The sequence below is a fragment of the Onychomys torridus genome, chromosome 23, assembly GCF_903995425.1.
Source record: "Onychomys torridus chromosome 23, mOncTor1.1, whole genome shotgun sequence".
In the NCBI taxonomy this organism is placed as follows: Eukaryota; Metazoa; Chordata; class Mammalia; order Rodentia; family Cricetidae; genus Onychomys; species Onychomys torridus.
Genome location: NC_050465.1, coordinates 37,418,734 through 37,432,371, shown reverse-complemented (window position 1 = coordinate 37,432,371; position 13,638 = coordinate 37,418,734).

Here is a 13,638-nt window from a genome sequence, read left to right as displayed (position 1 = left end):
TTTTCTACCACACCTTGTCTTCCACATGTGGCTTGTCCTTGTAATTATGCACTTTATTTATGTGACTCTTCTTAACCATAGATTCTAAATTATTTGATGCTCTGAAGAAAGTCGGCTATTGCATGAGAGTTTTGTCTGCCTCTCTCTTGGGACCTATTCTCTCTGGTCCCACCACCTTTAGTGTGGTGACAATCCACTACCTCTGGCTTTTACATTATTTCTACCCTGCTCCTTTACATTATTTCTACCCTGCTCCTTATCCTCAAAGATCCCTGAGTCTTAGGTGGTTAGTGTAAAATGTATTTCTCATTGAGGAATGCACACTTCTCAATCATTTAATTTCTGCAGGTTGACCTCAACTACAGAGGATAATAATCTCTGATGAGGAATGAAAGAGACACTCATCTATTGGCATAATAATAATTGTTAGGAGTCATTTTAATACAATACCAATATATCAGGTAAGTAGTATTAGGATTTCCACAAGAGTCTACAACCTCCCTTTCCACATATTCTTGACCCCAATAACATTGTCGCATATTTACCCTAACTCATAGAGCAGAACTTAGATCCAGTCTAAGAATGATAATTTACTTCTATAGTACTCCAGCCTCTTTTGTGCCAATAGCCATACCTTGTCAGACTGGTCATTACATCGCTTTCTAGAATCACAGCTGGGTGGTCATTACTTTTCTGTTCTGATAGCCTGCATAGAACCTCCCAACATTATGGAAGCTCTTAGTTCAGATGGTATTTCCAGGTAAGTACCAACTTGATTTCTCCATCTTCCAAGACTCACATATCTTGTATCTTCATCAATAAGGTCTTAGGTTCAAATTCTGGAGGGTTGCCAATAATACTGTCAGTAGCTTGCAATTTTGAGGGGTCAAAAGGATAAAGGCTCACAACATAGAAAGAAGTAACCCATCCCTGGTACTGGGGTTTGTATTTGGTAACATAGTGTAAGATGTCAAGTGGGGGAACAGGGATGGGAAGAGGGAGGAGGGGGGGGTCGGTAGATAGCATGTGGAGTGAGTAGAAAATTTCTTAATAAAGAAAAATGAAAAAATAACCCCCCCAAAAAAAAACACTTAAAAAAATGTCAAGTGGGAAAGTTACCTTCCCACTTCTCACAGTGTAACTTAATTAAAAGACTTTTTATGTATGTGTTCATTTTAGAAAGCTTCTACAGAAGTAGACTTTCATGCGTATTTCTGAAAATCCTTTAGTGTTAGGTTTCCTTCCCCATATTGCCTCCTTTACCCTGCCCACCCAAACTTCACCATATTTTAATCCTTTCTGTTCCATTATTACCCATAAACCCTTTAATAAAACTAAGTATAAAATATTCTGAATTCTTTATTAAGTATGCCTTCACCTACAAACCTATAGAATGTGTTCAGAAATAGTAGTTAGATGAAATACTTACTATTTCCGAGTGACCAGTTAGAATGAATGTATTTGCCTGAAAGTTTTCATAGGTTTGCTTCTGTAAGCAGATTTTTATTATGGATTTGCTCTGAAAGTCTATGGTATAAAAGGAATACAAAGCTAAAATATTTATCTCTGTTTCTATATTTATGTGCCAAACTTTAGCTTGCTGTTGGTCGCACGCGCGTGCGTGTGCGTGTGTATATTTGTGTGTGTGTGTGTGTGTGTGTGTGTGTGTGAATTTTCAGAATGAAAATATAAGTATAATGAAACACTTGAAGGTAAGGACAGGTGAATTAAGTAGCTTATCAAACTTATCTCTTTGATTTTTGTTATCTTGATAGAATGAGACCCTTAAATTATAATTATGATGAAGGTGGCTGTGAAGAATGATTGTGGTAAAAGTATAGATAAGAAAGGATTGTACCAACCCCATGGAAATCAGTGCAGAGGTTTTTCAAAAATCTAAAGCAGGACAATCTTTTAAAGCAGCTACACCTCTCCTACACGCAAAGTAAAAGTGTCCTACTATAGAGATATTTTCACATCGTTGTTCGCCACTGCCCTGTTCACAGTAACAAGAAAATAATACCAGTCTAGATAGTCATTAATATATGACTAAATAACGAAAATGTGATAACTATATACAATAGAATTATATTCAGTGCAGAAAATAAAATTATGAAATTCATGAGCATATTAGTCATTGTTTCCTAGAGGAACATGAATCAAGCAGTGCCTTGTAAGTCAACCTAATAAATCCTTTTAAATACACATTCATTCTATTGGTGTTTATCCTTAGAACACAGAAATTGTCACAAAGGGGGCTAAATACCTCATCAGTCCCAGTATGGTGCAAGGAAGATTCGTCAAGAGTTATTGGTCTTCAATCCAAACTGGAATGTTGAAGAAGCTGAGTTCTAACATTAGAAATGAACCATGGCAGAAGTGATGACAGCAAAAGCAAGATGCCATCAGGCACTTCAGTTGCCAGCATGCTGTGAAGACATGCAGGGAAGTAAGTCAAAACTTCTCTTCATCAGAATTCCTTTTATCTGGACTACTACCAGATGTTACCACCTGTATTTACAGTGGATCTTCTCAGTTAAATTAAAGTGATCAAGAATGTGCATAACAACTTGCTTCTTAGTTCATTCCAGATCCAACCATCAATGCAGAAGAATGGATGAAACTGAAAAACATTATATTATGATAATACAGGTCCAGAAAGAGAAATATTGCATGTTTTCTCTAACAGATCTACCCGAGCTTTCAATATTTATACATGTATAAATATGTGGTATTAATCATAAATAGATAGTGGTCATAGAAGTCAAAAGAGACTCATGAGAATGGGAAAAAAGGCTTTAAGTAGTGGGTTGCATAGCATATGAAATATGAAAACAGAAACATTCCTAGAAGGGAAGACATGTTTTTGTTGGGGATGGGTAACAGAAAACATGTGAATAGAAAGTGGAAAGGGGAATACTGGGGATCACAAGAGCACACAAAGAAAGCTGGGAACAGAGATGAGGGAGACTTGGACAGAGGAGGATCAACCAACATTATGTATGAATATGCCATCAAGGGGCTGGAAATGGCTAAGTGGTTAAGAGTACTGATTGCTCTTCCAGAAGACCTGGGTTAAGTTCCCAGAACCTACATGGCAGTTCACAACTATCCATAACTTCAGTTCCATGCAATCTGACACTTTTTTCTGGACATTGTGGGCACCAAAACCCAAAAGAACACATAGAAATACAGACACAGAAAACATGCATACATGTAAAATTAATAAATAAGTTAAAAATATTAGACAGTGCCATCAGTAAACCTACTACTTAATATTCAAACTAAATTTTTATATAAAATAAATAAAGTAAAAAGGAAATGGTATGTTTCTGAAGAGACTGTCCTTAGAATTTGTATCTCAGTATGTGGATACTTCCTACCTCAATAAGCACAGACATGCCAAAAATACCTCCTGCAGATTTGGTGCTGTATCACACATAATTCCTCATTAGTGCTGAGCAAAGGGTGTGTCTTCACATTGTTCAATGAAGAAAAGAAATCATGTACCTGACCTAAACACAAAGAAAACACCAAGCTCTTATTTCAGATGGCCATGTATCTATGTGTTTAAATGCTGGAAGTTAACATGTTGAAGACAGGTTTCTTTTAGTAAAAATCCCTCCCAGAAAGAACATTCTTAAATCATCCATTATCTGCAGTGTGGGTGGAATCAGCCTTCAGATAGTTTATACCACCTTTCCACTAAATACTGGAGTGCAACAAACTGCACCCTCTAGGGTGTCTTTTCCTCAACTCTGCTCAGCCTTCTGGTGACCTCAGTTCTTTTACAAATGAATGGAAACTATCACAGCTATGTACGTGGCTTCCCTCTGCACTCTAGACTTGTTCCAGTGCTATTTTACTATTGGATTGCATAACCAGAACCAAGACTGTTGCTCTGTGCTCTCCAAGACTTTCCCATCTCTGTTAAAAATAAGATAAACCATTTTTCACATGGCTCCTATCAATATTATCTTAATATTTTTTTTCCATTCTTATTTTGTACCATCTACTAAGAACTGTCAGCACAACACTGAAAGTCATGGAAAACAGATCTAAACTATTCTCAATCCAACTTAATTACATTCTTCAGTTTTGGCTACTACAAATAATTGTAGTATTCTCTGCTGGGAATGCTGGGAATGTATTGCTCTGATTGATTGATAAATAAAAAGCTGATTGGCTAGTAGCCAGGCAGAAAGTATAGTGTAGGTAGGATAAGGAGAGAGGAAAATTCTAGGAGGTGGAAGCCTGAGTCAAGAGATGCTACCAGCTGCCGCCATGAAAAGCAAGATGTGAGGTAACAGTAAGCCACAAGCCACGTGGCAACTTATAGATTAAAAGAAATGGGTTAATTTAAGATATAAGAACTAGATAGCAAGAACCTTGAGCCATTAGGTCAAACAGCTTAAATAATAAAAGCATCTGTGTGTTTATTTGGGTCTGAGTGGCGGCGGGTCTGAGCGGGACTGGAGAAAACTCCAACTACAATTCTTTGCTTCTACTCTTGTCAAAATTCTAGAGGCAGTGGGTTCTGGGAGAATAGATCTGATAATGAGGCAGATTAAGTATCATGCAATAGACAGCTTTATGTAGAGCATCAGACAATTTATACTCTGAGGGTTAATAAAGATCATGTGAGTAAAGTTCACATGAGTTCAAGCTGTGTACCATCACAAGGACAAGCCACATGTGGCAAAAAGCCCTGCTTTTCCATCGAGGTGTATTAAATGATAGTTTAAACATTTAATTGAATAGTAGTAGCAAGCAGTAATGAGCAATGTGAAGTAAACTCACTCTTGTCCGCTGCACCTGGGAGGAGCATACAAACACATTCCAAGAACAATTCCAAGCATTGAAGAAACTGTCAGAAGACTCTTGTTTTCTTGGAGTGTTCTCACAAGCATGCAGAATCCTCTTGCAATGACTCCATGCCTAGACCATGTTCTGATATACTCCTTACAGTTTTACTCAGTTTCTATTTCATTGTAATTACTATATGTTTCTTTCTCTTAGAAATAAGTAGTCATGAATAATAATATAGATTAAAATAATATATAGTCTCTGAAGCACACTCAATTTACCAAGGACAAAAATTCAATACTCCAGATGTTTATACGCTGGTTTTCTAAGTAACAACACTCATTGGAATAAAATTACATGGTTCGATACCCACCTTTGAATTGTAACTTCTTGGTGAAAAGTTATTTAATCTTTGTGTTTATTCATTTATTTACTGTGTGGCTGTGGAGACCAGAGGACAGTTTGGGAATGGCGGTCTTTTCCTTTACTGTATGTTCCAGGGATTGGAGTCAAGCAACATTTGCTCATTGAGACATCTCATCAACCTATTAAATTCTTAAATATTTTGTGTCCTAGTTATGTTATATGTATAATGGGACTACTATTAAAGATGTGCTCTCAGGATTACTTTGAAATTAAGAATGAGCATATGCAGAGATTTTAGAACCATATCTAACATCACATCAACGAAGGGCTTCATAGTCTAAATGTCTCAGTGATCTGATATTTTTTTTTCCCCTGAGGCAACATCTCATGCAGACCAATCTTGCCTCAAATGTGTTAAATAGCCAAGGATAAACTTGAAACCCTGATCTGATCTACTTGCCTGTACTATTTGAGTGGTGAGATCAGAGGTATGCACCATCATAGCCAATTTTAACTAAATGAATCGTATTTGAGAAATATAAAAGAATCTGAAGTATTTGGTGAATGAGGAAAAAATTCAACATACTTTGAAAATAATAGAGGAAGCTAAAAATAAATGCTTCAGAATTTGGAAAACATAAAAGGGATCATAAACTAGGGGCCCTCATTTTGGCAAATTTCAGAGATGGAGAAAGACATATCAAATATTTGATTGTGTTTTAATAACATGTAGTTGTCATGAATTAGGCTAGAACTATTGCAATTGGTCTTTGAGAGGTACACTGATAAATTCTCTTGAGGTTATCTAAGGTCACAGAATAGAAAATGGGCCTGCAGGGTATTTTTATTTGAAGTGATATCCACTATTTTTTATTCTAAATCTATTATATTTTTCCATTAATGACACTGAGGGTTAAAATGCTAAGCTATTTGCTCTAGTCAAAAGCTATTTATTAAAAGTCACTAAGGCATAAATTCAATTATCATTGAGTTATCCAATGCCACAGAACAGTGCCACAAAAGATTTCTGTGAGATTTTTTTTTATGCAATGAAACACCTAACAACATATTTGTGTAAAAAAACAAATAGTGTAAAAGCAAATTTGTGTAAAAACAAATGGCTACCTTAGTATTTTTCAGATATTTCCTTCCTAGATATAAAACAATAAAAGCTGTGGCACAGACCCTTTAACTTAATAATATATATAAGTTTAATGTTGAAGGTATTAAAACCCTGAAGGACCACTTTGAAGAAGAATAGAAAAGTAACCTTGACTCTCGGGAAAGGGGAAAAATATTAAAGATACTCACTTACATGCGCAGCTATTTTTCAAGGTGGATTGGCTCTATAAAAATTATGACCTTTTTCTGTACCTTATTTTATTTTCTAGACCTAAAAATATTGCCAGTGCCTGAGGCGTAAGTCAGAGTGAACCTCCATTATCACTCCAGAGACTTGGCATTTTCCTCATTAGGCGCCATAGTATCTGACTGAGTGACCTTGTTTGGTGAGAAGACACAGATGGAGTCTGTCAGTAAATCTTGTTAATGTAACAAGTATTCCTACTGTTAGATGAGTGTCACACCTGATACTGGCATTTCTTCCCTTAGTAAACAACCTTTGCTCCCTTTCCAACATGGGTCTCTTCCCTCACGCCATCAGGTTTTTCCACATTAGTTTGTTCAAAGGATTATCTAAAAGCATTTCTCTTGCTGTGAAGGTGAGATGCTCTCTCTTCCCTAATTGAAGTCTCTTGCTGGCCTTTGAAAGCTGTAAAGATGACATTAAAGGTGACAAACATAAACTTAATCCAAGTGTTTTAGGTGAAAAATAAGACTTACTATAAGGTACACACTGCTTTAACAGGTCATGTCATTCATATATTTGCTGTATGAATCATAAAGCTGAGAGAAAATAAGATGATATTAAATTGGTACAGAAAATCTAGAATATCATTCTACTGTTATGTTTTTAAATTTCTGGTACAATGGGATATTGTATCACCAACTTAGAGAAAATATTTAATCACTGACATTTCAATATAATTTCATTTTAAATCCTTGGATAATTAGATCTCCAAATTTGAGTGTGAGAATCAAATGGCATTGCTTTAGATTCTTTTAGTGATAAATTATAAAAATTCTATCCTTACATTTACTTACAAATATAAAACCTAAAAATAAAAGAGTTATTGAAGAAGTCAGAGAACATTGACTTTAGTGGCTAGTTAATGTGGTAAGTTGAAGCATATGTGAATTCTGTTTGGAACAAAATCAGTTGTCAGAAACCAAGTGGATGCTGAAAGTTTGCAACTAGCACATTGTTTGCAATGAGAATGACTTTTGCTGAGAATTTAGTTTTATGCTTTCATTTAAGATCAATTATTAATCATGGACACTACTCCTTATTCCATACTTTTCAGTTTGTCTTCATCCCAGACTTCACTGAGAACTATTGTGCTAAATTAAATACCAAGACTGAGAAGGGCTCTATGTACAGAGGACTATAGTAGGGGAAAAAAATAAGCTTTTCTTTAGTATGTTAAATGCACCAGATACAGGTGACAAAGGGAGAGTTGCAAAGAGGAAAGACTGAGTATATTTGAATAATGGGAAAGAAAGTTAAGTTACTAAAATATTATGACTGACATTGTAAAGGATGACACTCCCCTGCCCTCAATACACACTATGCATCATCTGAATCTCAGAGTATGGGGTTTTTAGCTAGACCAGTATTATTATACATGTTGATGTTTAAGAGTTAAGTAGGATGAGTTGTATAGAGAGAAAATGCATGTTAGAAAGTAGAATGACATCTATTAATGGCATGAATTATGAAATCATTCAAATATGCTCAATAAATAAGCTTGAGGCTAGGAATGCCACTGAATATGGAGTTTGGGCCAGATGATTTATAATTTATCCATTACTGATAAAATATCCTAAAAACATTTGTTACATTGTGAAAAGTGAGAAAAATGCAGTACATATCTCTAACATTTTTCTACAGAATAAAATAAGGTACCTATCCTCTGTGAACAGCAAGGCGGTCAATGTTCAGCAACTCTCTACCAAGGTATCTACTTTTCCCCTGAGAACGTCTTTCTATTACTACCCCTGGAACAGTGATGTGTGGTAACAAGACACATGTGTTTCTCTTCCAATTTCTTGGGAATATCTTCAGGATACTCCTTCTAAGTGAAGTAAAAAGGCTGAATGAACCCTACTCTTGGGCAGAGAAGGAACTTTGTTCCCACGAAGAAATTTCACACAAGTCTGCAAAATTTTTAGACTATCTTACCAAACAAAAACAATGATGGGCCAATACTAGGTGAGGTGACATCTTTTCCAGGATTCGTTATGAATACCAGTGATCTTCTGTTCACAAATAAACCTCATGTCAAGATCCTGAAACAGATTTGGGGTGTGTGGTGAGGTACATTTGACTTCTTTACTTATTCAGCCTCAAAATATGTTCAAAGTAAAAGAAAAATCTCCTTTTTCTACTTATCACGATTACTTCTGTCTTCACAGCTTATTTTGAAGATGTGTGGCCATGTATCAATGATTAGGTTATCTAGGCTCAGATCTTGACCCAACAACCTCAGTAATTCTTTCTTTTCCACCCCATCCCTCTCCCTTTCTCCCTCCTTCCTGCTGGTACATGATCTAAGTCTGTTAGCAATGACTCCTGTTTCCCCAAATCAACTGTATTCTTCATTCTTGTGTGTGTGTGTGTGTGTGTGTGTGTGTGTGTGTGTGTGTGTGAAGTGTGTGAAGAACCTTTGTTTTTCTATAGACCATTTGCATGATGAGGCACTTTGAGAGATATTCAAATCCTACTGAAACATCTGTTTGCTCTATTATAGCTCCTATCTTACTACAAAGGTGTCTCTGCATATAGTAGGAACCTTTGGTATTATGGAGAAAAGACAAGAGCTTCAATCTTTGTTATTTCAGAGAGATAACAGCTCTAACAACAGAAGAGACCAAAAATCCTGCTAGTTCCATGGCTCTTCAAATGAGATAACTTAAATGGACAAGAATTTGTTGCAAAACACAGATTAGTACAAGATAACCAAAAGGTTAGAGGATTTTAACAGCAGGCTGGACTAATAGAAAGCAATCATAGATGTTCCAGGATAGTGTCAGTATGATCAGAAATATTTTCTTGCTATTATTTGCTGTGGATATCACTCTGTATAAATAAAATGCTGATTGGCCAGTAGCCAGGCAGGAAGTATAGGTGAGACAAGCAGAGAAGAGAATTCTGGGAAGTGGAAGGCAGAGAGAGAGAGACGCTGCCAGCCATTGCCATGACAAGATGTAAGGTACAGGTAAGCCACGAGCCACGTGGCAAAGTATAGATTAATAGAAATGGGTTAATTTAAGATAGAAGAAACAGATAACAAAAAGCCTGCCACAGCCATACAGTTTGTAAACAATATAAGTCTCTGTGTGCTTACTTGGTTGGGTCTGAGCAACTGTGGGACTGGTGGGTAAGAGACATTTGTCCTGACTGTGGGCCAGGCAGGAAAACTCTACAATTATTCATTGATGTTTGGTTTCTACATTCTGCCAAATATAGGAGAAGTACATTTTCTGATGATCCCAGTTTCAAAGACAAGGCTCCTAGCTTCCTAAGAAAGGTTTATTTATCTTTTTTTTTTTTTTTTAAACCTGGCAAGGGCTTGGGGAATACTTATATCTGTGGTTTAGCTATTAAATTTTTGTATTTTCTCTCAAATTCATGGTCTCTAATTCTTTAATTTTGCCATACAACAAAAGTTATATATGTGTGTGTGTGTGTGTGTGTATTCACATACCTATGTTATATATATATATATATATATATATATATATATATATATATATATAAAATACATAAATCCAACCTGCTTAGTTTGTAGTATTACTTGCATGTATGTTTTCAGGGCTGGAAACATTTAGCATTGGATAACCAATTGGTGTGCTCTTCCCCAGGGAAGACTATTTCTACAGCTGTCAGTATTTATTCCCTTGTTGCCTGTAGTTCTTTGTGTAGTGTTAGGCCCCAAGAGATTGCCCCTTTCAAATTAGCATGTCTATTGATGTCATTCAGGTCTTGGTTAGGGAGCCAAACTGGTAAGACTTCTCAGGTATAGTTTCTCTAGCATTTTTTTCAGAGATAAAATTGTTCAGCAAGAAAAACCATATCTGGTTTGACAATCTAATCAACTACAAATGGCTAATGAGTACTGGATCTTGGAGAAGAATCTATTGCTATTTCTTCTTAATTAACACATTCCCTCATGGAGGAACAGGAAAGGTAAACAATAGAACTCAGATGCCTTGAGGAAGCTCAGACTTACTAAAACACTCATTGAGGTCACCTGGGTTATGAAAGCAGTAAGATTTATTAGAGAAAATAGACTTTTTCATGGAAGTTGTCTGAAAATAGGATAGTCCTTTCCCAGGATATAGCCTTGAGGAGCCATCATTCATGCAGATCTGGGACTTTCAGTAAGACAAGCTGTCTTTTAGTAATTTATGTTTCTGTAGGTAAGTTAAATAAACTCATTGGTTTATTAACAAGTCACATTTTCATGTAATTATTTCTTTAATCTCACATATAATGTTCTGTCTGTTGTAAGAAAAATTGAACTTAAATTTAACTCAGAGGAGAGGACCCTTGGAGTCTCCTGGTTGTCAATTTTGGCAAACTTGATAAGGACAAGAGCTGAGATACAAACATTCCCAAAGACATCATCTCAAATTAGGAACTGAAATAATTTAAGAGAAATTTGATCTGCATCCCTGGGTAGAAGGATAGGAACAATTTGGCAAATAATTGACAATTTTTATTTTCAAACTTTCTTTATTGATTATCTGCAATTGACTCTAAGTGTTCTGTAGCTGGAGTTATCTCCAGTATCCTAAACACTTTTAGCTTTTTTTCCATAATATTTTTATTAATTTTTTATTGGGAATCATGAACCCTGAACACACTCATTTCCTAGTCCTCCCAGGTTTGTCCACCCACCTTTGTGACACCCCCCACCAAAAAAGAAGAAGAAAAATGAAAAAAACAAGGAAAAACAAAAATAAAAGCCAATTTGTATTACCCATATACTCACTGGAGCATGATGAAACCCTTAGAGGCCAGCCCCTTAAAGAAATCTGAGTCCCTCCCTACCAAAACCTCCACCCAAAGCCATCAATTGTGGACAGCTATACTTCACAATCTTTATCACAATTTTTAAGAGGTCTCTTTGGTGGCTTTCTGTCTAGACTGGTACCTTTTTAGGGGGGTGGGGGTGGTTTGAGGTTGGGGTTGTCACAGAAGCCTTCTCTCTCCCTCTTTCTCAGCTTTGAGTCTGCAGTCATCAATACCATGGCAAAAGTAGCTTCCTTGCCCTTCCCAGTCAATAGGAGCATGGACCGTAGACATCCACATGGAATCCCATGTAAGCCTGTGTCATCGACGCAAGCATGGTCTCTAGTGGCAGAATAAACCACAGACATCAACACAACCTTTGGCCATTGCACAGCCCCTGGTGGCAGTACAGGCCAAGAGCATCAACATGGCTTCAGGTGACAGCTTCCTGCTTTTGATGCCATGCTTTTTCTGTCATCACTGACTGCCTCCCTCTGGAACTACAAATGAGATATAAGTTCCTTTCCTCCAAAGCAAAGACAAGGGGACTGTAATTCAGACTTTTAAGATCTTACATTTTAAATGGAAATATAGTCTTTAAGAGAGCACACAGTAAGTTGTTCCAGTAACACAACTTTATTTATTTAGTTTTATTTGTATGCACATTCACTATTTGCATTTATTTTATTCATTCAATTTATTCTCAAATCTTTTAATATTTTTAATATTTTGAGACTATAGTTTGATTATATCATTACTACCTTACATTTCCTCCCTCCAAATCCTCCCATATTCTCCTATTTTATGCTCTTTTTCAAATTCCTGCCATCTTTTCTTCATTGATCATCATTATATGCATCTATATTTATGCACATATATTCCTATGTACATGAATAATGTATTCCTAAGTACATGAATACAGCCTTCTCAGTCTGTATAGTGTTAGTTGAATATATTATATATATTGGTCTAACAATTTGGCATTGGAATACCAATTGCTGTGTTCTTCCCTGAGTAACTTCTCTGGCTCAAATCATTCCTTAGTTTACTATAGAGCCTTGTGTAGAGTTGAAGTATCATAGCCTTTTCTATGTCTATTGTAGCATGCATATTGTTGTCTTTGTTTAGCTTATGTTAAGGTAGTCATGTTGATGAGACTTTTGACATTCCTAGGAGATACAGTCTCACAGTAAACTTCCTGATCCTCTCTGGCTCTTACACCTTTTTCTTCTGCATGGTCCCTGAGCCTTAAGTGTGGCAATTATGTTGCATACTTTTTGCTTGGTACTGTGACCCCAAACTCTGCATTTTGATTAGTTGTTTTCTATAATGGTTTCTGTTGTTGAGAAGAGAAATTTACTTAATAAGGGGTAAGGACTGTTCTCTCATTGCTTATGCTAAAGTTACTGTGTAACATCAGAAATATGAAATCATAGGAGTCTGGTCTACAGGAACCAAGCAAACAGATCATTACCATTTTGTCTTTATTTAAGGCAGGTACGTACATCTGACTACACACACATGTGGTATTCTTAGTAATGTGATGGGTTATGCAATCAGTGTCCATGTCCAGTAAAATATTTATGAAAATTTATAAGGTATTATTCTCATAGCTGCACATATATTATAAAAATTAACAATGGCTACAAAAGTTTAGAATTTAAAAAATTAAATTATATTTTCTAAGACTGGAATTGCTCAAAATTACTTATAAATAATGATAATAAAAGTTGACCTATCTTTTATTAATCACAACTTTAAAATTTACTTCAACTTTTAACCATTTTTTGTTAGAATATTAGGTCTCTAAATATACCATTTAGCTGTGGGTTTTTTTTTTTTTTTAAGACAAATTTTTATTCACATTACATACCAATCAAAGATCCTCCTCTTCCCTCTTTCTGCCCCTCTGGCCTTCTGATCTCAACCCACACCCCATTCCCTCCTATAATAAGGTAACGCCTCCCATGGGAAAGTTCATTTAATAGAGGCATGTCCAAGACCCCCTGCCTGCCTCAGGGCTGTGCAAGGTATCACCCCCATGGGTAGTGGGCTCCAAAAACCCAGTTCATGCACCAGCGGTGGATTCTGATCCTATTGCCAGGGGGACTCTTAAGCAGTTCAAGCTACACAACTGTTTGCTATGCAGAAGGCCTAGTGCGGTCTCATACAGGCTCCATAGCTGTTGATCTAATCATGAGTTTCTACTAGTTAGCTTTGGGTTTTTAAAAGTTCAGAGCTATCATTTTATATATTAATCTTTTGGCTTTATACCACAGCTGCCAATTAAGATTTATATGTAATTAATTTACAGTGGTTAGAAAAACAAT